The 14,396-nt window shown below is 42.1% G+C and overlaps 1 protein-coding gene and 1 pseudogene across 2 annotated transcripts in view; one reads left to right on the top strand and one right to left on the bottom strand.

Annotated features, from left to right (window-relative positions):
- The window catches only part of LOC144737441 (tripartite motif-containing protein 14-like), a 410,883-nt gene that overhangs the window by 159,982 nt on the left and 236,505 nt on the right, over positions 1 to 14,396 (top strand). The window lies entirely within an intron of this gene.
- LOC144737404 (uncharacterized) overlaps positions 1 to 14,396 on the bottom strand; it is a 39,128-nt pseudogene that overhangs the window by 2,834 nt on the left and 21,898 nt on the right. Inside the window, exon 3 of the transcript XR_013588970.1 lies at positions 6,558 to 7,726. The product of XR_013588970.1 is annotated as an uncharacterized LOC144737404 (transcript). The remainder of the gene's footprint in view (positions 1 to 6,557; positions 7,727 to 14,396) is intronic.

Below are 14,396 nucleotides of genomic sequence, written 5' to 3'. Positions count from 1 at the left end.
TTGTATCTGGCTACTGAAGAAATGTTAACTATTGAAAAGTCTGATAAAAAGAGCAAATGGTGTTAAAAATAAAACTATTCGCATTGGGCAGAAATATTATAAAATGGACAAATTAATGTTCAATTGCAACTTGGAAGTCCGAAGCCAGGCTCAAATTTGCTTGAATACTCGGATGGACAGATGTAATTTCAGGTTCATGTGCTATGTTTTCCATGTTTATGAAACGTTCCATGTGTCGGGGCCTGTACAAAGGAAGGTTCTAAAAGGCGTGCATTGTGATGATTGGAAACAGGTGACCAGAAGGCACTGTAAGAATTATTCAATTCAGGACACACATGTTATAGTAAAGTGGGGGGGGCATTGTCTGATAGGGGCGGGGCCGAGCGAGTATATAAAGTGGAGTGAGGCCCGCGGTCGGGGAGCTTACTAATTGACGACCAGAGGTGGATGACATTGGGGCCGACTGTGGAAACCATCGGGGTTGACTGTTCAGGTATCAACTTGGTGGAAACCATCGGGGCTGAAGATAGCCATAGAAATTACGAGTGTGAAAGTCGTTACACTTGGGACCTCCTTTGCCAGTACCAAAATATAAGAATAGGTTTTTCATATTCTCAGGTTTTTTCGGTAAAGTCACGTAGGCAAAACATTAAAAGCAATGAAAGCAAAACAAAACAAAACAAAAATAAAAATAAAATTCACGACGTTTCGGAGGCAACACAAGTCTCCGTCATCAGGTGGGACCGTCACAGCCAGATTAGCTGCATCAAGTGAAGCAATGATTCAAAATGTAATCCCTTATAAGCAAGTTGAAGGGGGGGAGGAGAGGGGGGGGGGAGTTCATCAGAATGTGGTAGCCAATGAATGGAACGTATCGGGAGGGAGGGGGGGTGGGAGGGGGAGGGAGCCAACAAAACATTTGGCGACGGCTTGGACGCGGCTGCTGCGCACGCCAACACAATGGGCAGAAAGGGGGGAGGGGAGGTCTGATACACATGATAGAACAAAGGAACGAAAATGCCCATGTTTATACCAATGCAGGCTGAAAAATGAAGAGAGTACTGTTAAAAATAACTGGGGATGTTAACACTCGGTGAAGTAAATTAAAATAGTGCCTGTCAGATAAGATGGTCCAAAAAGTGTAATTAAGTCTTTTTTGCGTGGACTTAATTACACTTTTTGGACCATCTTATCTGACAGGCACTATTTTAATTTACTTCACCGAGTGTTAACATCCCCAGTTATTTTTAACAGTACTCTCTTCATTTTTCAGCCTGCATTGGTATAAACATGGGCATTTTCGTTCCTTTGTTCTATCATGTGTATCAGACCTCCCCTCCCCCCTTTCTGCCCATTGTGTTGGCGTGCGCAGCAGCCGCGTCCAAGCCGTCGCCAAATGTTTTGTTGGCTCCCTCCCCCTCCCACCCCCCCTCCCTCCCGATACGTTCCATTCATTGGCTACCACATTCTGATGAACTCCCCCCCCCCCTCTCCTCCCCCCCTTCAACTTGCTTATAAGGGATTACATTTTGAATCATTGCTTCACTTGATGCAGCTAATCTGGCTGTGACGGTCCCACCTGATGACGGAGACTTGTGTTGCCTCCGAAACGTCGTGAATTTTATTTTTATTTTTGTTTTGTTTTGTTTTGCTTTCATTGCTTTTAATGTTTTGCCTACGTGACTTTACCGAAAAAACCTGAGAATATGAATCATTGCAGTCACGAAAGCTTCAAATCTAGAATAGGTTTTTCCCCTTTTTTTTGGCAACAAAATTGAAACCTTTTTCTGAGGTCATAGCTGTGGACAAGAGCAACGGTCCAGGCAGCTTCCTCACCATGTTAGACAGTCTAATTAAAGAATTCTGCTCGACTAATTTGAATTGTGACTTTAGCTGCTAAACCAGACCTGTTCGTGAACACATTAACCAAATATGGGAGCTCCTCCACCACCTGTAGAACTGCCTGGTTACTCAATAAGAGGCGAGCAGGTGGAATCTTGGATGACATGAATACACAGGCAGGTGCTTTATTTTTTTGGAACATATGTAAGGCTCCCCCTCATGATGAAATTATCCAGGTACAGAACAAAAGTCCCAAACTCCATCGCATTTAGTAGCCATGATCAGATCATGAGCATACATAACATGCTTGACCAGCAGGAAACGATCCCTTAAATATAACCAGCCATCGATTAGCCTCTCATTGTAACTGTACCAAATGCATTTTTGTAGGGCCATTGTGAGGTTCTCAAAACTATGTAAGTATTGAAGATGCTATCTTAATGTACAGACAGTCCCCGGGTTATCGAAGGGTTAGGTTCCCAGGAACGCTCCGTAACCAAAAATCAAGACGAAATCCCATAGCAGGAAATAGTTGTGCCGCCTTGTTGTATTTATAGGCCTTTTTCCAAAATTTATATTAAGAATACAGTGATACCTCGGTTCACGAACGCTTCTGTTCACGAACAACTCGGTTCACGAACAGAAAAGTTCATAAAAATATGCTCCGGTTCACGAACTCCGCTTCGGTTCACGAACAGGAGCCGCGGCCATTTTAATGCTATTTCCAGGCTGTCACATGGTCGTGACTTCCTATAGGAAGATCGTGGAGAGAAGAAGAGACACAGAAAGAAGTACTGCGAGTACTGTGAAGACACTTTCAGTGACTTTTTGCTTTTTTGGTGTGCTTTTTAGCACATACAGTACTGTACTGTAGTACTGTACTGTACAATACTGTACTTACTGTATTGTACAGTTCACCCGTTTGAGTGCTTACTGAAGTCATCTCAAGCAAGGTTAGTGTTCTCTCTTTATACATTACTATACTGTACAGTACTAATGTGTATTGTAATTTGTTTCATATTTTTGTGCTTCAAAAACCAAAAAAAAAGGTCAGAATGGATTAACCGGATTTACATTGAACCTTATGGGAAAATGTGCCTCGGTTCACGACCAATTCGGTTCGCGACCAGAGTCAGTTCACGAATTAAGTTCGTGAACCGAGGTATCACTGTAATTCTGCCAATATTTTTTGTAATAATAATCGATAAAAAATGAAACAAACACCCTCAACCCCACTACCTCCCACAAGCCACACCAAGCATCTGGAGGTCATAAAGAGCCATTCAATAATAAACTCCAGGGCAAAGAGAGGGGTTAACGGCGATCTGGGAAATCTCCACATTGTCAAAGGACCGCATGACATGACCTCCACGGACGTTTTGGACAGTTCACAAACAAATATCCAGATTCACTGGCACAGACGCAGAGCACAGGGCAAACGGACATTACAAGTAGAGTTTTTTTTTTATACGGTAAAAGTTTGAAGCTTGGCTATAACAATAAGTCGACATTATAGACTGCAGTATTACTTATTTTATTTCTTATTGTATCTTTCTATCTACATGACTTTACCAAGAGAACCAAGTAATATGAATTCCTGTAGTCAAGAAAGCGTTTGTGGAAACTTAGATACATCTCCAACCTCAGGATATCAAAATATAACTCAAGAATAAAAAGCACGTATCCCTGGATACAGACAGGGAGCAAAGGTTAATAAAACCCTTGAAATACCGGAGATGACAACTAATGGTACATTAGAAATCTTTCGATTTAAAGCTTTCGTGACTGCAGGGATTCATCTTCTTGGTTCTTTCGGTAAAGTCACGTAGAAGGGAAGTAATAAAATAATAAAAATAAAACATAATAAAATCAAATAATTCTCACGACGTTTCGGCTACAACGCAAGCAGCCGTCTTCAGGTGAAGAATGAGACTGCCAAGCTAGGAGCTTATATATAAGCTGAGTTGGAGGTGGAAGAAGAAGAGAGCCTTAACAAAAGAATGTGCATATCAAGAGGAATTTAGCATATTCATGGGAAATGCGTAGGAGGTGGGCGGGGGGGTTTCAAAGTCATATTATGCCCATGCATTATGCAGGATCAGCAGCACCAAAGGGAGGGGGGTAGCATTAACAAAGGGAGGGCATGTTAATAGTATGTAGAAGCAATGAAACATGTGAATGGGAAAACGGTGGCAGGAGATCCGCCAGGTTACGATCAAAACAAAAGTTCGTCTATTTAGGACTTTCCATTTTTGACCGTTAAATACCAAATGGTACTTACAGCAAAATCTCTGCTATCACGTACTTTACCATCCGGAATGCTCTATCAACCGGCATCTGTCAAGCTGCAAAATAAATATTACTTCACGTATCGAGAAAAATTCTGCAATCTTGCAGCGTGCTTTATGACGTTGCCGAGTGGTAGCACTAAATGGAATCGCAAATGCAATCTGCAATCGGCCATTGTGATCGTGTTGTGGGCTGCCTAACCTAATTGTTTCACTGGACTTGTACATACAATACTGCACTACTGTACACTGTAATCTAAACAGCACCACTGCTTCTCTAGAATAAAATAAAAATGCTGTACAAATGACTGGTGAGTACCTCTGTAAAATAGTAAATTATTTTCAATATCATAATACAAATGTATGCTTCCTTATTTTTTTTTACATTTGAGAATTTTGCTGAACCATAAAGTATACCTCAGATAACCGGCACATTTGATGAACTGGCACCCTTGATTCCCCATGGATGCTGGATAAGAGTTGTTGCTGTATATGCTCAGAATCAGATGTGTTAAAATTATAACTCTAAATTATCAAGTGACACATCGCCAACATTTAATTATTGCATTGAAATATACTGCATCACGTTACATCGCACTTATTGTACAATGATCTCTGAAATGATGCCTACACCTGCATGCATTCTTAGAATGCGAGAAGCCAAGGGATAGCACGGTTGATTTGTTTAAAGAGGTTCACAGTTCACATCTGTCCGGCAGCCCTCATGATTACTGCAGCAATATTGACCAAAAATACGCACCATCTGCTGAACAGTGGATGTTCAACATTCATCGTGTCAGGGTAAAAATTTGCCAGATTCGAAATAGGAGCCACGAACGACCCGACTGGGGTTACACATCAATCATCGCTCCACCCTACTGGCAGACTCATGTCCACGTGCAGGTCCGTACTGAATCACCTTGTACCACAAAGGGACAGCTGCCACTTGGGCTAGTTGTCGAACGATTGAGATGAAATATGATACAAGCTGCTTGTAGTTGCTGAAGCATTTCACCTTTGATTAGCAAGATTGGCTACGTACAGTGAGAAAGAAATAAAACATTTATGCAATCGCCAATATTAATGTAAATATTATTATAACACGTTGAATGCTATGGAGCTTTTTTGTCTCCCGCTCCTGCTTAGGGGCCATCCATTTAGTACGTACGCATGAAGGGGGAGGGTTAACCCAAATGCGTACGCTTGCGTATGGGGGGTCTACTGACAATGTACGTACGCATAGGAAACGGAGGGTGGGAGGTGGAGCCTTGATGTCTACATTGTCCTTCAAATGAGTTAGATAGTCCAGCGGTGGACTTTGCTTAAACACGTTAATATTATTAATCCTTGATCATTACTGCGTGGATTAAATATCGGCCGTTCTATAGGATTTTGGGGGGTCGGGGGGGGGGGTGCGTCAAGCGTACGTACACAAGTAGGGGGGGTGTAAAAAGTATGCGTGCGTACAGGGAGGGGTCAAGTTGACAGATTTTTGTGTACGTACTAAATGGATGGCCCCTTACAGATCTACCCAACCTCCAAATCCACACATGCTGGCTGCTCCTACTCTGCATCCTCCAACAAGCCCACCTCCACAAACTGCTGGGTTTCATTTCACTCTCAGTCCGCAGCCTCCTCCCGCTTCATGCTGCCTCTATTGACTACGTGGAGGTTAAACACTTGTAATGGGAAAGGCACAAATCTGGATATCGCCTGATGAAGCTAGTTGTATTGACTGGCAAAACGTCGTACTCAGATTATAAATGTTGTGGCTTGGCTCTCCAACACACCGGTGTGCTGTAGTAGTGACGAATTGGCATGTTCGGTCTAAATTTGAGGTTTTCGTGACTGCAGGGATCCATACTCTTCGGTTCTTAAGTTAAAGTCATGTAGGTATAAAATAAAATACGTTTCGATTGCAACACAATCATCACCTGATGATTGTGTTGCAATCATCACCGGATGATGCTTGCTTGTGTTGCAATCGAAACGTCGTGATTTAATTCATTTTATACCTATGTGACTTTACCGAAAGAACCAGAGAATGGCATGTTCTGTTTATGTGACAACCCTTACTAGTCAGCTGTGTCATGTGGTGGTGGGTTTTATCGACAAATTTATATATTTGCGCGATCTAACCCAAAAAGCATCTATTATGGGAAATGCCTGTGAATGAAATGGAACTTCTTTATCCTAAGCTCAATGATACACATCTACTTGGTCTCCATTTGAATCAGCATTGCCTAAAAAATCCACCCACACCTCCACATCCACAAATTGCTGGGCATTGCCTCGCTCTGCCTCAGAGTTGACAGTCTCCTCCAGTTTCACGCTGCCTCCATCAACGTGAAGGTCGGATTTTGGATTTGAATGTTCATCCTCACATTTCACGATAACTTCACTCTTTACCATCACTTCTTCGTTCTATACCTTCACTGATTCAAATTTTATTTTCACTTCTTGACATTTCGACTTCACGCCTGGCCACGTTTCATATCTCAAATGTTTTTCTGGTTCTTGTTTCATGATGGATGGACTCATTACAGCGCTTTGACTTTCACAAGCCGACTTCCGATTAATTGCCTGATGAATGTTTTGATGTTTGTTTCGATCCCCTAACTGTTGAAAACCCTTCCCATACACAGTGCACTTTAAGGGTTTGACTCCTTTATGTGTTCTCTGGTGTTTTTTAAGAGATGATGAATGTGCAAACGCCTTCCCACACACAGTGCACTTGAAGGGTGTCTCTCCTGTGTGTATTCTCTGGTGTCTTTTAAGATGTGATGACCATGCAAATGCCTTCCCACACACAGTGCAATTGAAGGGTGTTTCTCCTGTGTGTATTCTCTGGTGTGTTTTAAGATGTGATGAATGTGCAAACGCCTTCCCACACACAGTGCACTTGAAGGATGTTTCTCCTGTGTGTATTCTCTGGTGTGTTTTAAGATGTGATGACCATGCAAATGCCTTCCCACATACAGTGCACTTGAAGGGTGTTTCTCCTGTGTGTATTCTCTGGTGAGCCTGAAGAATTGATGAATGTGCAAATGCCTTCCCACACACAGTGCACTTGAAGGGTCTTTCTCCTGTGTGTATTCTCTGGTGTGTTTTAAGATACGATGCACGTGCAAACACATTCCCACACACAGTGCACTTGAAGGGTGTTTCTCCTGTGTGTATTCTCTGGTGAGTTTTAAGACTTGGTGAATGTGCAAATGCCTTCCCACACACAGTGCACTTGAAGGGTGTTTCTCCTGTGTGTATTCTCTGGTGTCTTTAAGATTTGATGAGTGTGTAAAGGCTTTCCCACACACAGTGCACATGAAGAGTGTTTCTCCTGTGTGACTTCTCTGGTGTATTATAAGATGTGATGACATTGCAAATGCCTTCCCACACACAGTGCACTTGAAGGGTGTTTCCCCTGTGTGTATTCTCTGGTGTCTTTTAAGATTTGATGACTGTGTAAAGACCTTCCCACACACAGCGCACTTGAATGGTTTCTCTCCTGCTGATTGTCTTCGCTCCATCTGACCAATTCTGTACAGCAAAGTGGCAGAGGAACTAGCAGCTGCAGACAGAAAACAGTAATATCCACACAATGTAAATCAGCATAGAAATATATATACAGTCACACGTGAAATTCACATATTACAAAGACAAGAACACTCAAACATTCATGAGAAATATAAAAAAATTCAACCCCAATGCAACACACAGGCTGTTTTAAGGCACTTGCTACTATTGACAATCAGCTCTTGGATTGGCATAGCAGGCAAGTGGTCAGTATAATGCCTGGAGGCCCTAGTATATTTAATATCAATGATAACCCATAACTCTACATACAGAATTCAGTTGTATCTGTCTATTGAAGAAATGTTAACTATTGCAAAAGTGTGATAAAGATAGCAAATGGTGTTAAAAATATAAATATTCGCATTGGGCAGATATATGATAAAATGGACAAATTAATATTCAATCGCAACTTGTAAGTCCTAAGCCAGGTTCAGATTTGCTTGAATGCTCGGAGGGACAGATGTAATTTCAGCTTCATGTGCTGTGTTTTCCATGCTTATGAAATGTTCCATGTGTCGGAGACTGTACAAGAGAAGGTTCTAAAAGGCGTGCATTGTGATGATTGGAAACAGGTGACCAGAAGGCACTGTAAGAATTATTCAATTAAGGACACACATGTTATACTAAAGTAGGGGGGGGGGGCGGGGCCGAGTGAGCTTACTCGGGGACTTATTGACAACCAGAGGTGGACGACATTGAGGCCGACTGTGGAAACCATCGGGGTTGACTGTTCAGGTATCAACATGGTGGAAACAATCGGGGCCTGAAGATAGCCATAGCAATTACGAGTGTGGAAGTCGTTACACTTGGACTGTATATACGTTCGGAGAAATAAAGCTCTACTCCCCTGAAAATGGATGTCTGCGAGGAGCTTCTTTACACCTGTAATAAAAAAACCCAATTGCTTTGATTAAACTTAGGTGTTTAATATGGTCAATATACTTTACAGCAAAAATAAAAACTTTACACTCTCACGCATTGGAACGGCGAAGAAAGTGGTTTTGTGGCTAGAACCATGCCTGGCTAGATGCTTACACTCTTCGCCAAGTACTTAACCAATGAACAATCAACCCAGCAGAGGCCGACAATAAGTTAAGCTATCACTTGTCAATCATGTCTGCTGTCAGCAATAATACAACTCTGAATATTGGCTCCAGAATGCAGTGGACGAACAAATGTGCCTCCGCTCCCCATATAGATACACTCTTACGTACAGATATGTTTCACATGGATCATTAACAGATTATATCAAGAAAACAGCCACCATTCACCACAAATTGGCAGTAACATCATGACAGTGTTCATGCCATGATTGGTGCAAATTGAGGCCATGTAAGTGTGGAGCACTTGCCAGTAGGTCATGGAAATGATCCAGGTGTCAAGGGATGACTGAGATGACTGGCAGATGCACCACCTGTGCTACCCACTGTGCCAACTTGCTGCATTTTAGCCACCCAGCGCTCCACCCATTGATGTGTCACTCCTCTGACCTCGTTGTTGTAGGACGAATGCCTCCAACTACCCTGCAGCATCCTTCAAGGGGCTCCACCACAGAGGCCAATCTTCACACTCCTGGTACCAGTCATTAGCAAGTCCGATCACCTCCACATCTTCCAATATCTTCTCTAGCCCATGCCATACCCGTTTATTCCTCGTATCCGAACTAACTTACGCTGCTTGAGCATGTGGGATTCGTGACCAACGAATGCAGCCTCGCCTGCCAAATAGGCTCATTGATTATATTCTGTATGGATATCTCAGGGATTTGTAAGCTTTTAAAACTATAAAATCTGGCTAAATAAAGGATGAATCATAGGCAGGCCAGCCTTAATTGTATAAGTCAGCACAGATGGTTCTTTAAAGGAGTCCATATTTCACATCCAAAGAGAAAGGGGTCATAGCTGTGGGCAAGAAGATTCAGTGATTTGTATGGAGTAACGGTCCAGGCAGCTTCCTCACCATGTTAGACAGTCTAATTAAAGAATGCTGCTCGACTAATTTGAATTGAGACTTAGCTGCCAAACCAGAGCTGGCCGTGAACACATTAACAAAGTATGGGAGCTCCTCCACCACCTGTAGAACTGCCTGATTACTCATTAAGAGGCTAACAGGCGGAATGTTGGATGACATGAAATACCCAAGCAGGTGCTTTATTTTTTTGGAACATATGTAAGGCTCCTCCTCATGATGAAATTCTCCAGGTACCCTAACTAAATCGCATTGAGTAGCCATTACCAGATCATCAGCATACATAACATGGTTGAACAGCAGGAAACAATCCCTTAACTATAACCAGCCATCGATGAGCCTCTCATTGTAACTGTAACAAATGCATTTTTGTAGGGCCATTGTGAGGTTATCAAAACTATGTAAATATTGAATATGCTATCTTAATGTACACAGTCCACGGGTCATGGAAGGGTTAGGTTCCCGAGAACGATCCGTAACCAAAATTTCCCATGTCGGAAACTGAACAATATTCCACCAAAATCAAGACAAAATCCCATAGCCGGAAATAGTTGTGCCGCCCGTACCCAATTACTCGGTCATTTTCTCTCAGTACTGTATCGCGCTATAGTCCGTTTTCTATTGTGGCCTGTATCATATTGCTGTACATACGTTCTGCACTTCCTATGATTTTTTCATTTCATCGAATATCTACCCTAACACTACCCATAATTAAACTAATGGAAGAAAAACGTATCCAAATATTTATGAACACCATAAAACATTCTAATAGTAATTGTTAAAAGAAAACAGTCACTTCCGAATATTAATTTACCGGGCATAGACTAGGCCGAGACCTCTCCAATCGCTGTTGGCCGAGACCATAAGCAATCGAAGTGTAATTGTGTTAAATAAAGTACATAACGTAAATAACTAATGAAACAAACTTCAAATCAAAACTATAAAGAGAAACATGGGAAAAACAAGATAGTTCTAAGCACAGAAAACCAAAATTACATAATGCTACAAAAGAAAAATAATTAGGCAAAGCTACAAAACAATTTCATTGACTTTATTCTTTTCCAGCCATTATTGCAATGCAATTAAGGGTGATATTACACTGAAAGTTACGAGACGATGTGACAGATCCAGTATACGCACGGGAACAATGTAACAGCATGACTGAGAGTGCAGAGCGGCTATACACCACCGCCTTGGGGAAGATGCTGCCTGCCTGCCTTATGCCTTGCTCCGCGGTATTCATCCACCTCACTGCGCTGGACTACTTGCGCTTAAGTAACTAAAGCAAACATTTCGGCATGTTGATTATTTTTACATGATTTATGGGAGCATGTCCATAAGGTTGGATTTCCGTAAGTCGGGTCTTCCGCTACCCGGGAACTTACCGTAATGTATGTGGCCAGAGGGAATTCCTGTCACACGCCAACTTGAACAGGCAACGGCCCTGAATCCTTGTCACGCAGCATTTGCCGGGCCTGCCCAAAATCATAAAAATCCTTAACGAATGTGAGCAGAGGGGCAGGGATATCGAAAACAAGAAACAACCAAAAGCTGAAGCCTCTTCATGGTATATAGGCCTTGATAACATCAAGAAACGTGCCAAGAAAGTCAAAACAGTGATATTCAATACTTAAGCCTTACCGAAACAAAGGGGTTAGATAAACGGCAACCAAAAATACGCATCACAATTGAAATAAGTACTGTACAGCATGCCAACTAGACTAAAAACAAAACAATTGAAATAAACAAAGATAAACTCTATAGAAAAAAAACATTCCAAGAGAATAAATAGGATTCTAAATACTGACTACTCTGCTAACAATGATGACGATGTGTGTGCGCGAGTGGAGAGTGGTAGTGCTTCGGTTAGCGTGCTGCGCTATGAACCCAGCGACCCGAGTACAATTTCCGCTCAAGCCCCGCTATGGCTGTTACTACGCCCAGTAAGCGGGCTACACATAATGCCAACACATTATCCGCCGTGGCTTCGTAAGCCCGGCCCCACACTGACATTCAGTCACTACAAATACTTAAGCCTTACCTAAACAATGGGGTTAGGTAAACGGCAACCAAAAAAACACATCACAATTGAAGTACAGTATTGCATGCCAACTAAACTAAAAGCAAAACAATTGAAATAAACACGTAGAAACTCAATCGAAAAAACATTCGAAGACAATAAATAAGATTATAAATACTCTACCTACAATGATGACGATGTGTGTGCGTGAGTGGAGAGTGGTAGTGCTTCGGTTAGCGTGCTGAGCTATGAACACAGCAACCCGAGTTCAATTTCCGCTCACGCCCAAAACCATGACGATTATCTGAATTGGCCCTGGGCCTTCCCAGGTCGACTCGGCCTCAAATAAGTAGCTGGTGTGTTGTGTAAACATCGCCACTGGGGAGACAAAGGCGGCCGGGAATGGTGCTGGTAACCTACCCCTTTGTGTGCCGTGCCGAACTTTATAGGTGCTACTTGCCCTAACAGTCTGTTAAGGCTAAATGCCTGCATGGCAAAGGTTGAGGTGCCACCGATTTCCTCGCGTTCCTCACCCACCCCGCCCTCCTTCCCAGAACAGGCTTCCCAGGAAAGTGTAAAATGGTATTTTTTGTAATTTTCTTTGAACCTATCTACGTGACTTTACCGAAAGACCTAATAATATGTAAATTGGTATGCAAAGAGGTTGCCCGTGATAGGTTGAAACCGCAAAAAATAAACCCGTGATATACAAGGGTCTACTGTATAACATTTGCACAGAACTGCCCTGGACTGAAACTACAATTGGGCTTTGCAAGCTTATCTGGCAATCAGTGTGGTCGAACGTTAGATCTTCGTCCAATCCAGCAGAGATCATCGTTTTGTCCATGTTGTTGTAATAATGTTCTGTATTGCAACTTGTATAAAATCACCACCCTCCGTCAGGACGTTCCTTTGGAAGTCCATAATGCCCGGCACTAAAACTGCTCTTAGACTCTGGGTTGCCCAAGCCGTACAAATGCCACCAATCACAATATTCTGGGTTCACACTTAGTCACCAGATGGTGCACCAGCCAACCACTGACTGTGTGGTTACTTCCTGGAATATTTAGCGCATAGCAAAAAGCAACAAGTACATATCTACAAACACACACATTAAAATACACAAACCCGTGTGTTAGCTCCCCAGCACGTTAACACTCCCAAAACACGCTCTACAAAACCAGTAATACGAGGCTAAAAATACAATTAAAAAAACAAGGTTAAGTGTTAACTTACACTCGCATCATGGGACCTCCTTTGCCAGTACCAAAATATGAGAATAGGCGACAAAACATGTGTTAAGACGATGTTAAAACAGAAAACTGAAACCTTTTACAAGGAATCATGTCTGCATTAACCACAATACTTGTGGTCAGAATGCAAACAAAAAACATACTCTGAAAATATATGCACTGTCTTTGAAACTGTTTGGTCCACACCAGAGACAGCTTTCTTTTGAGCCTAGTCTCAAAACGGTGTTAGACCAGAAGACGCCAAAAGGCGCAAAAAGGCGTACGGTGAGTGGGAATTGAACTCATGTTGCCTGGTTCGTAGCGCAGCACGCTGTAGGTTACATTACCGCACACAACAACAGCCGCCATTCGCCACTAAGTGAGCTCTACCAGTATGAGTGCAAAGGAACAAACACCGACTGACTGCAGAAGCTACCGGTCTAACTGTCTCCTCTCCCAGTTCCAGAGAAGGTTTTGCCCCCGCATTGCAAATGTCACCAATCACAATATTCCGGGTCCACCACTCTGGTAAAATGAAGCGGCCACTCTGATTAGTAAGACAATCAGATATATATATTTAAGTCTATCTTTAAAACTCACCTCTGTAAATTAGTCTTCATCCCCTGCCTAGCTTTGCCGTTTAACTGAACGAGTGGGTGAGTGATTGGGTCACGAAATGGGTGAGTAGTTGACTGATTGAGTAGGGATTGAGTGGGTCATCCAGTGAGTGAGTGATTGAGTTAGTGGGTAAATGAAGCTTTGCCTGCCCTTGAGTTCTGGCTGTTTACCCTGCAGAATGTGTATATTTCGTACTTTTTATACACGGCACGGATTGGTGAGATCCACGGATGAAATGCAGCACTTCACAAATGTTAATAATTGTATTATGAATATTGCAAGCATATTATACACACCAGCATGTACCATATGCTTCCATATAGATGCTGAAGTAATTATTTATCGCGTTATTTTTCATGAGTAGGCCATTTTGTACTGGTGTCATGGTTAAAATGTATGATGATAGAACTATTTTGATGAAAGAAGAACCTTTTCGGCAATAAGACTGGTGTTAAGATCAGAATCTTTAAAATCAGAATCTATCTTCTGGAGGAATGTCACAGATGTCCAGTCGAGGCGGGTCAGAAAGTTACAAAAACAAACATGGTTGGCTATGTACGGTGTGAAAGAAGTTCAACTAACATACAATAAACGATAGGAGTGCAAAATAGATGAAAGGTAAGCAATTCACGAAAAATAAATAGAAATGGATAAAGTACATCGTCCAATTTGCAAACAGATACCTATTGCAAGGCAGAATTAAGTCTGCATTAACCACACATTCTTGTGGTATATTTTACCACAAACATCAAGTCTGTATTAACCACATGATATTTTTTATTGTTTTATTTACAAGGCTATTATTTCTATATATTTGCTCTTTATTTGACTTGTTATTAAACCATTGGACAATCC

Source organism: Lampetra planeri, chromosome 69 (genome assembly GCF_965212315.1).
Source record: "Lampetra planeri chromosome 69, kcLamPlan1.2.h2, whole genome shotgun sequence".
In the NCBI taxonomy this organism is placed as follows: domain Eukaryota; kingdom Metazoa; phylum Chordata; class Hyperoartia; order Petromyzontiformes; family Petromyzontidae; genus Lampetra; species Lampetra planeri.
Note: the sequence above shows the minus strand (reverse complement) of the source record. Positions and strands in the feature narration are given on the sequence as shown.